Below are 9,044 nucleotides of genomic sequence, written 5' to 3'. Positions count from 1 at the left end.
TGGTTGAAATCCACATCAGAAAGATGTCAGGCCATGACATATCAGTGTATTACGGCTACATTTATGTGTCCGCAATATGGATGAGTGTCCCAGCTTGACCGTGGGTACACTGACACAAAACTCAGAAAATCTAGGACTCTATGATATTTCCTGGTGGTCAGGAAACTCGTCCATATTATGGATGCATAAGTGTGTCCATAATACGTTCATATGTTACCTGCCTTAGGCCGGTTTCATACACCTGAGAATCTCGCGCGAGATTTGTGCATTCTGAGACCTACAAATATCGCATGCATATTAACCCTATTCTTTTGAATGGAGCCATATGTGTGAGCGATGGGGTGCAGGAAAAAGTCATGTCATGGCCTATCTTTTCGCATCCCTTGGAATACATTGTCTATTGTTTTTAATGGGACAGTAAAACACATTGCACACCGTGCAATGTGCACGCAAGTGTGACACCAGGTTTAACATCGAAAACAATGGGAAACACTTGCCAATCCTCTAACGCACTTGAAAGCCATGCTGGATGATCACTACTTCACAGAAGTGATGGGAGGCGTTTCTGCCAGTAAAATGCATTGGGAAAGCGCAGACTGGTGAGCACAATGTAGCGCTCGTTTGTGTGGAGGTAGCCTTACGGAGAATTCCCCAAGTTCTCAGACCCCAATGCCACAGGCCAGGCTCAGACCACTGTAATTAAAGAGAAGCTGTCACCACCAAACGGTACTAACTTATGGTGCTGCTGTGCTTGCGCACTCCGGAAGAGCATTTGCACAGCAGTTTCAAATGAGTCAGATTTTCAGATTGTGTATGGACTTCCCCAGTGGATACCATGGGAACAGGGGCATATGTGAGTATAAAAAATACATTTCTCAACCCCCTTCATCTCACCCAACAGCACCATAACTTAGTTTATGGCATTGTTTGGTGGTGACAGGTTCTCTTAAAAAAATGATCAGACCCAACGCTAAAAACAAACAGGGACAAAAGCAAAATTTGTAAGGAAAAGATTAAAACTGCAAACAAGGAGGCAGAGAGACTGATTGCCAAAGAGAGCAAAAATAATTTCCACTGAAAGCACTGGCCCTTCAACAAATAATGCAGAAAAACCATAGAAGATGAGGAGGAGGAAGGCAAATCTATTTTATAGTTTTTTTCTCAAGTATATTCATGAAAAAAAAAGAAAAGTCAGACAAGATGCAGGGGGATAAAATGAAACCCCCAATAAATATCACCTGCCTAATGAAGGAGGAAGTGTAGAGCCGGTTAAAAAAGATTGAAATGGATATATCGTCGGGCCCAGATGGAATACACCCAAGGGTTGTAAGGGAATTGAGTGATGTGATAGCTAGAGCGCTATTTCTTAAATTTAGGGACTCTATTGAGATCGGCGTTGTGCTAGTGGATTGGTGCAATGCCAATGTGGTTGCAATATGTAAAATGGGCCCCAGAAGAAAGACTAGTAACTCCAGGCCGGAAGTTTCACTTCAATAATTGGAAAAATATTCGAGGGGTTTCTGAGTGATGCCATCCTGTAATACCTCAAGGAAAACAACGGCATAACTCCTCATCAGCATGGCTTCATGAGGGGTTGATCATGTCAAACCAACTTGATCAGCTTCTACAATGAAGTAAGTTCTAGGCTGGACCTGGAAGAGTCTATGGATCTCGTACATCTGGACTTCTCTAAAGCATTTGACAGCTCAGTCTGGGCGAAAGCATGTGTATCTGGGTAAAGAACTAGCTCGGAGATAGAAAGCAGAGGGTGGTAATAAATGGTTCGTACTCTGATTGGGCCACCGTTGCTAGTGGGGTGCCACAGGGTTCAGTACTAGGCCCCATTCTGTTCAATATATTTATCAATGACCTGATAGAGAGACTGCACAGTGAAATATTGATATTTGCAGATGACACAAAATTATACAATATAATTAATACAACGGAGGACTATGTACGGTTGTAAATGGACCTAGATAAGCTGGGGGCTCAGGTAAAAAAATGGCAAATGAAGTTCAATCAATGCTGTAGTTCGGATGGCAGAAATTTTTTCGCACATAGATTTGGAAATCCACATTGCAGAACAAAAGCAGTGACGTCAATTGTTGGCACTGTTTTAACAAGGAAAATGTGTCAGTCAAATTTGTCCTATTTACTGGGCCTAAATCCACATTAGGACCTACATGAAAATCCGCAGCAGAATTCTGAACCTTAGTTTCAGAGTTTTGCCACAGATTAACATTTAAAATCCACATTAGAAAAATCACACATAGTTCTGACAGTTTTAAGGCCATATGAACGAGGCCTACGAATTTTTACAAGCATTTTTTGAGTGTAGATTTTTATTACCACATTTTTAACATCCGTTCTTTTCTGGCATTTTTAATTTCTTGTACAAATGCAAAAATCCGAGAAAAAACATGTGATTTTTCAATTATCAGTGTTTTTTTCAGGATTTTTGGTGGCTTTTTTTGGTCGCACAGTTTTTTTGGTATTTTTTAATATGGAAAAAAAGAAACTTGCTTGACGCAGAGCATGCTGCTATTTTGGAAAAAATACCCCCTTCCAACCTTAAAAATGCAGTGTTTGTAGGTCATTTCAGATTTTATTGTAGACCAACAGCAAATATTTGGATGCTGCATTTTTACCGCAGAAATGGTCGACAAAAAGCATCAGCAACAATAACGGCAAAAATGACTTTTCAAAAAAAAAAACTGGGTGCCACCAGCCTGAACATGAGTCAACAGTGTGATTCAGCAGCAAACACAATTCTGGGATGTATTAAAAGAAGCATAGCATCTAGATTATGTGAGATAAATATACCCTTCTACTCTTCCTTTGTTAGACCTCATCTGAAATACTGTGTCCAGTTCTGGGCACCCCACTTTAAAGAAGACCAAGAGAAACTGCAGCAAGTTCAGAGAGGAGTTACCAAGATGGTGAGTGGTCTGCAAATCATATCCTATGGGGAATGGTTAAAGGATCTGGGAATGTTTAGCTTGCAAAAAAGGCTGAGAGGAGACTTTATAGCTGTCTACAAATATCCGAAGGGCTGTCACACTGCCGAGGGATCAGCCCTATTCTCATTTGTACAAGGAAAGACTAAAAGCAATGGGATGAAACTGAAAGGGAGGAGACACAAATTAGGTATTAGACAGTGATGGTGATCAATAAGTGGAACAGGTTACCACGGGAGGTGGTGAGTTCTCCTTCAATGGAAGTCTTCCGACAGAGGCTGGACAAATATCTGTCTGGGATGATTTAGTGATCCTGCACTGAGCAGGGGGTTGGACCTGATGACCCTGGAGATCCTTCCAACTCTACGATTCTATGATTCTATGAGCCTCACTGCTATCTTCTGAGTCCTGCATTTAGAATTGCCTACTTCACATCTTTAATTAAGCCATGTGCATTGCTGTCTCTTCTCTTATTGATTTGCCCTATGCCATCATCTTTTAATGGGACACCCAGTGTAGATGCCAGTGTCATCGTAAAAGTGAATATGTTATTTTGCACACTTTTTATATAATGGCTGGATTTGGGAAAAGTACATATTGCAGAATTTTCTTGTGACATAATGACCTTTGCTACTGTATTTGCACATTCATCATGCATGAGTTAATTTACTTGGCTTTTATATGAAGTGACTTTCTTACAGTGTACCTCAAGGAAACAGATGTAACATGCCCCCACTATCATATAGGAAACAGTTTCTAAATTTTCTAAAACCACACTTTAAAAAAAAAAAAAAAAAAAAAAAAAGGTAAATGTTTTTGATCTTGACAACAGACATTTTTTAGAAAAATTCTAAACTAAGTCCTTGAGCTGACAACTATAAGGCCTCATGTCCACGGGCTTAAAATCCGCAGCCTTTCTCCCGCACACGCATCCGCGCCCCATAGGGATACATTGGACACCCGCAGGTAGTTAAATACCTGCGGATGTCATTTTTCCCGTCAGGCGCGGATCCGCGTGTGGGAAAAAAAATGCACATGCTCCATTTTCATGCGGGTCTCCTGCGGGGATGGCTCCCGCAGACTTCTATTGAAGCTTCTATGGAAGCCATCCGGATCCGCGGGAGACCCGTACCAGAATTAAACTCACCTGCTCCGGACGATGCGGTTCTTCCCTTCTTCGCGGCCGGATCTTCTTTCTTCGGCCCAGCAGATGTGCCAAAGAAAGAACATCCGGCCGTGAAGGAAGGAAAATCCGCATCGTCCGGAGCAGGTGAGTTTATTCTGATTTTTAGGCCTCATGTCCGAGGGGCAGGAGGGACCCGCTACGGATTCTACATGAAAAATCCGATGCGGGCCTGATTTTCCCCGTGGACATGAGGCCTGAGGGTGCGTCACACGGATGGCAAGATTTCAGCAAGACACTGTGGAATTTGCCGTCGCATAATTCCAGAACAAAATCTGTACAGCTCAATGTCGATTTTGATGCAGATTTGCTGGCAGAATTCTGCCATTTTCAATTCCACACGTTAGCCAAGCGGATTTTGGAGTGGCATTTTTTGCAGGACTGTAAGTTATACTGTGTCCTGTAGAAATATTCCACCCATGTGAAGGCACCCTTAGGGTGCTTTGATACAGGGCCAAATTATTCTGTATTCCGCACCCAAATCTGCAGCTTATTTTGCCATTGCACCAAAACCTGCAAGTCTCAATAAGTCATTTTAATTTTGCATCAAAATCCACCCAAGTCCAGTATATTTACTATTTAGGTTAAAGGTTTGTCCAGAAGTCGAAGAAATTAATAGGAACCAGTTATGTCCCCACAGAACCATAAACTAAGTTATGAGCCTAATAGGGGACATGACAGGTAGGCGGGTGTGTATTTTTTTTACTCACTTGCTCCCGTGAGCCAGTAATGTCTCCCTCTAAAGTTTGTACGCGTCATGAAAATCTAACTCTCTTTAGAATCCTGTAGGCAAGCTCTCTCAGACTTTTATATCACAGCACGCGCACAGGACTCTGATGTACAGAAAAAGTCTTTCTCAAATGTGAATTAACTATGATGGAGTACAAACCTAATCAGTTGCATGGTTGACTCCATGGCTAGACAGTTGTTTTTTCGGAGGAAGTTATCCTTGTGTGGAATGTTGGAATATAGGTCCAAGGGGAGCAAAATGTCACTACAATATGCTAATGGCCAAACTAGAGGAAACATTTTTGTCTACCTGTATAATTAAACCTCTAGCATACTTTCGCTATATTGATGATCTGCTTACAATCTGGACAGGTGCAGAAGATGAGCTCCTGACCTTCCATAAGAACTACAATGAGTTCCATCCAACTATCAGGCTCACCCTCAACCACTCACAATCTCGAACACATTTCCTGGACAGAACCATAGACATAAAAAACAATACCATACAAACATCAATCTACCACAAACCTACAGGTTGTCCAACATATCTAAGATGGAGCAGCTTCCATCCACGACACATAAAGTCCATCATCTCCCGTCAAGCTCTGCAATATATTCAGATTTGTTCAAACAGTGGAGACAAAAAACAACATCTGTCATCTCTGAGGAATACATTCCTACAACAGGGGTACAATCCTTCAGTTATACATGACCACAACAACACAAAGATTCCACATGGCAGCTTCTAGGAATACAAGCAGGAGGAAGACAAAGCACCTTTCAAAGCAGAATGCCCCTAGGGGTCAAATTTAACCCCCAGGTGAACATCCAAAAGGAAAATCACTGCTGATCTCCAACCCATATTCCAAATCACAATAGACTTGTGCCAAATTTACATCTCTTATACAAACAGCCACTAAACGTAATGAATCTCTTCATCTTATGTGCCCTCTCATCACCATCAGAGATTTGTCTTGTAACAGCAGGAAATGCAAAACCTCTACTTACATCCTACCGCCAAATAGTATATCTTGACTTTAGTAAAGCATTTGGCAAAGCATCTCATACTATACTTATTGAAAAAATGACCAAATATGTGATTGACAAGGCAACTGTTAGGTGGATTTACAACTGGCTGAGTGATTGTAGTCAAAGAGTGGTCATAAATGGCTGCACATCTAAGTGGAAGAATGTATCAAGTTGGGTACCACAAGGCTCTGTCCTAGGCCCAGTGCTGTTCAACAATTTTATAAATGATCTGGAGGAGGTAATTGATGGGAAACTGATCAAATTTGCCAACGACACAAAGCTAGAAGGGATAGCTAACATTAGGGCAGAGAGAGAGAGTATTCAAAAAGATCTAGAAAAGCTTGCACAGTGGGCAGCGACTAACAGAAGTTGTACACCTGGGCAAGAAAAATTAAGAAAAAACCTACAGAATGTGAGGAATTGGGCTAAGCAGCAGGACATGTGAAAAAGACTTGGGTATACTAATAGATCATAAACTGAACATGAGTCAACAATGTGATGCAGCACCCAAAAAGGCAAACACAATTCTGGGATGTATGAAGAGAAGCATAGAGTCTAGATCACATGAGGTAATTATCCCCCTCTACTCTTCCTTGGTCAGAACTCATCTGGAATACTGTGTCAAGTTCTGGGCACCCTACTTTAAAAAAGACATAGACAAACTGGAGCAAGTTCAGAGAAAAGTTACGAAGATGGTGAGCGGTCTGTAAATCATGTCCTATGAAGAACGGTTAAAGGATCTGGGAATGTTTAGCTTGCAAAAAAAAGGCTGAGAGGAGATTTTATAGCTGTCAACAAATATCTGAAAGGTTGTCATTGTGCAGAGGGATCAGCCCTATTCTCATTTGCACAAGGAAAGACTAGAAGCAATGGGATGAAACTCAAAGAGAGGAGACACAAATTAGATGTTAGAAAAAACTTTCTGACAGTGACGGTGCCTACCCACTAGCATTTTTTTTCTTGCGCTGTGAGAGTGAGTGAAAACACACGCCTCGCAGCGCAAAGAAAACGCTGTAATATCGCTAAATGCTTTCAATGGTGCTGATAGAGAGGGTGATCAATGAGTGGAACAGGTTACCATAGGAGGTGGTGAGTTCTCCTTCAATGGAAGTGTTCAAACAGAGGCTGGACAAATATATGTCTGGGATGATTTAGTGATCCTGCACTGAGCAGGGGGTTAGACCAGATGACCCTGGAGGTCCCTTCCAACTCCACCATTCTATGATTCTATTAAAAAAGAGACTACAGTCCATTGGATAGCTGATAAAAGTCTGACTGGTGAGGGTCTGCTGAGACCTCCACCCACAAGCAAATGATGTCAGAGTTTGCTTCCTCACTCGAACAGCCTGTTCATACAGGTAAACATATCGTTGGCTCGTTCAAATAAGAAATTATCCAGTCATTCACATTCATTGTATAAGTGAATGAGAAAGGCTGAGCGATCGGTATTTTAACCAAACATTTAGTGAACGTGGCAACAATGAGTTTATACCGGCATAAAATGAATGATGAATGAGAAGAAAATGATTTATTGTTCACCGATTGATGATTGCCTCGAGTTTACACTAAACAATTATCATTTGTTTTTGCTTGTTGGAACAATTTTTTGAGCAATCATTGTTCCATGGAAAAGGCACTTTAGAATACCCATCTTCACAGGTTTTTTTTTTTTTTTACATTTTTATGTTATCAGTGTTTATGCTGTGTATATATTTGGCATTATAGGACGCAACCAATATGTCAGGGTTAGACATAAGTCCCACTGTCAGTATGTACAGAGTTAGAAACTCACCCAGGTTGCTAATGCAAGAACAGCGTTACGTTCGTCCTGGACTGCCAACAGGAACCTTGTTACAGGGGGCAGCCAGAACGAATGTGGAAACTAGAAATGCTGGTGCCTGGATGCAGGGTACAGATAGACAAACACAAACCAGAAACTGACAACACCCAAAACACTCAGCAAACCTCCCCGTATGCATAAGCAGATGTTATAGTTATAAAAGTATGAGGTATTGGTACGTATATTGGCCAAAATACTAAAGCCCGCAAGCCACTACAAGGCTCCTTGTTGTCTTGTGGGTCCCCACACTATCAAGACAACATCCCCCAGAACCCTCCCTGCCTGCAAGCAGGGCGATCGCCCTAATAAGGGCAGCCTACACTGGAAACTAAGGGCCACACCAGCCTAGAGATGATACACGATCCAGGAGGACAGGACACAGTTCACACCAAATCAGCCTTGAACTCACCATATGTCTGGCAACCAGCTCACACCCACAGAGCAACAAGCATGACTGAAAACACAAAGGGGAATGAGGAAACCAACTCCTCCCAGGCAGAGAGCGAAATTTTTATATGTAAACAGACTGGTGGTGATTGGCTAGCAGGAGAAAACCACACCTAGCCAGCTCAATCTTGCCATGCCTGTGGAAAAGTGCTACAACAATCCATAGCACTACAAGTCCCAGAAACACAACCTAACAAACAGTTCCCAATTAATTCAAGCATTCGCTGCTTTTAATTAAAAAACTAAACACTGCACCTCCTAATTGAAAATAGTACCCCACCTAAGTAAAAGATGCTCACCTGTTACAGTTTCTGTGCTGTCACCAAAAGATACTGTACAGCGGCTCAGCTCTAAATAATGCAGACACTATATAATGGTCAAATATTATCGGCACACAATGATAGTGATTACAGTGCAGTTACCTCCAATGATCATAGGTAGCTTCTTCTATAACTGAAGTTGTTCACCTTCCTCTTTCTTCGCTATCTGCGCCCAATGCCAATTTTATTGTCCCCTATGCAGTAATAGTTCCCCACAGCTATAGTTTCCCTCTCACAAAGTAATGCTCCCCCTATAGTGCCCCCCATAAAGTAATAATGTCTTCCTAGTGTCTCACAGTCATAGTGCTCTCTTTGTGCCACACATATTCATAGTGCTCAGTGCCCCCACAAGGTAATAGTGTTTCCTGAGTGACCCCACAATGTAATAGTGTCTCTTTTGCGCCTACAGGAGGTAACAGTATTCTCTTAGTGCCCCCACAAGCTAATACTGTCCCCTTATTTCCTCCACAAGGTAATAGTGTCTTCTTAGTGCCCCACTGTTATAGTGACATGCATGCCTTCCTCAGATTATCATTACA

This window comes from Eleutherodactylus coqui, chromosome 1 (assembly GCF_035609145.1).
Source record: "Eleutherodactylus coqui strain aEleCoq1 chromosome 1, aEleCoq1.hap1, whole genome shotgun sequence".
In the NCBI taxonomy this organism is placed as follows: Eukaryota; Metazoa; Chordata; class Amphibia; order Anura; family Eleutherodactylidae; genus Eleutherodactylus; species Eleutherodactylus coqui.
This window is presented reverse-complemented; position numbering follows the sequence as displayed.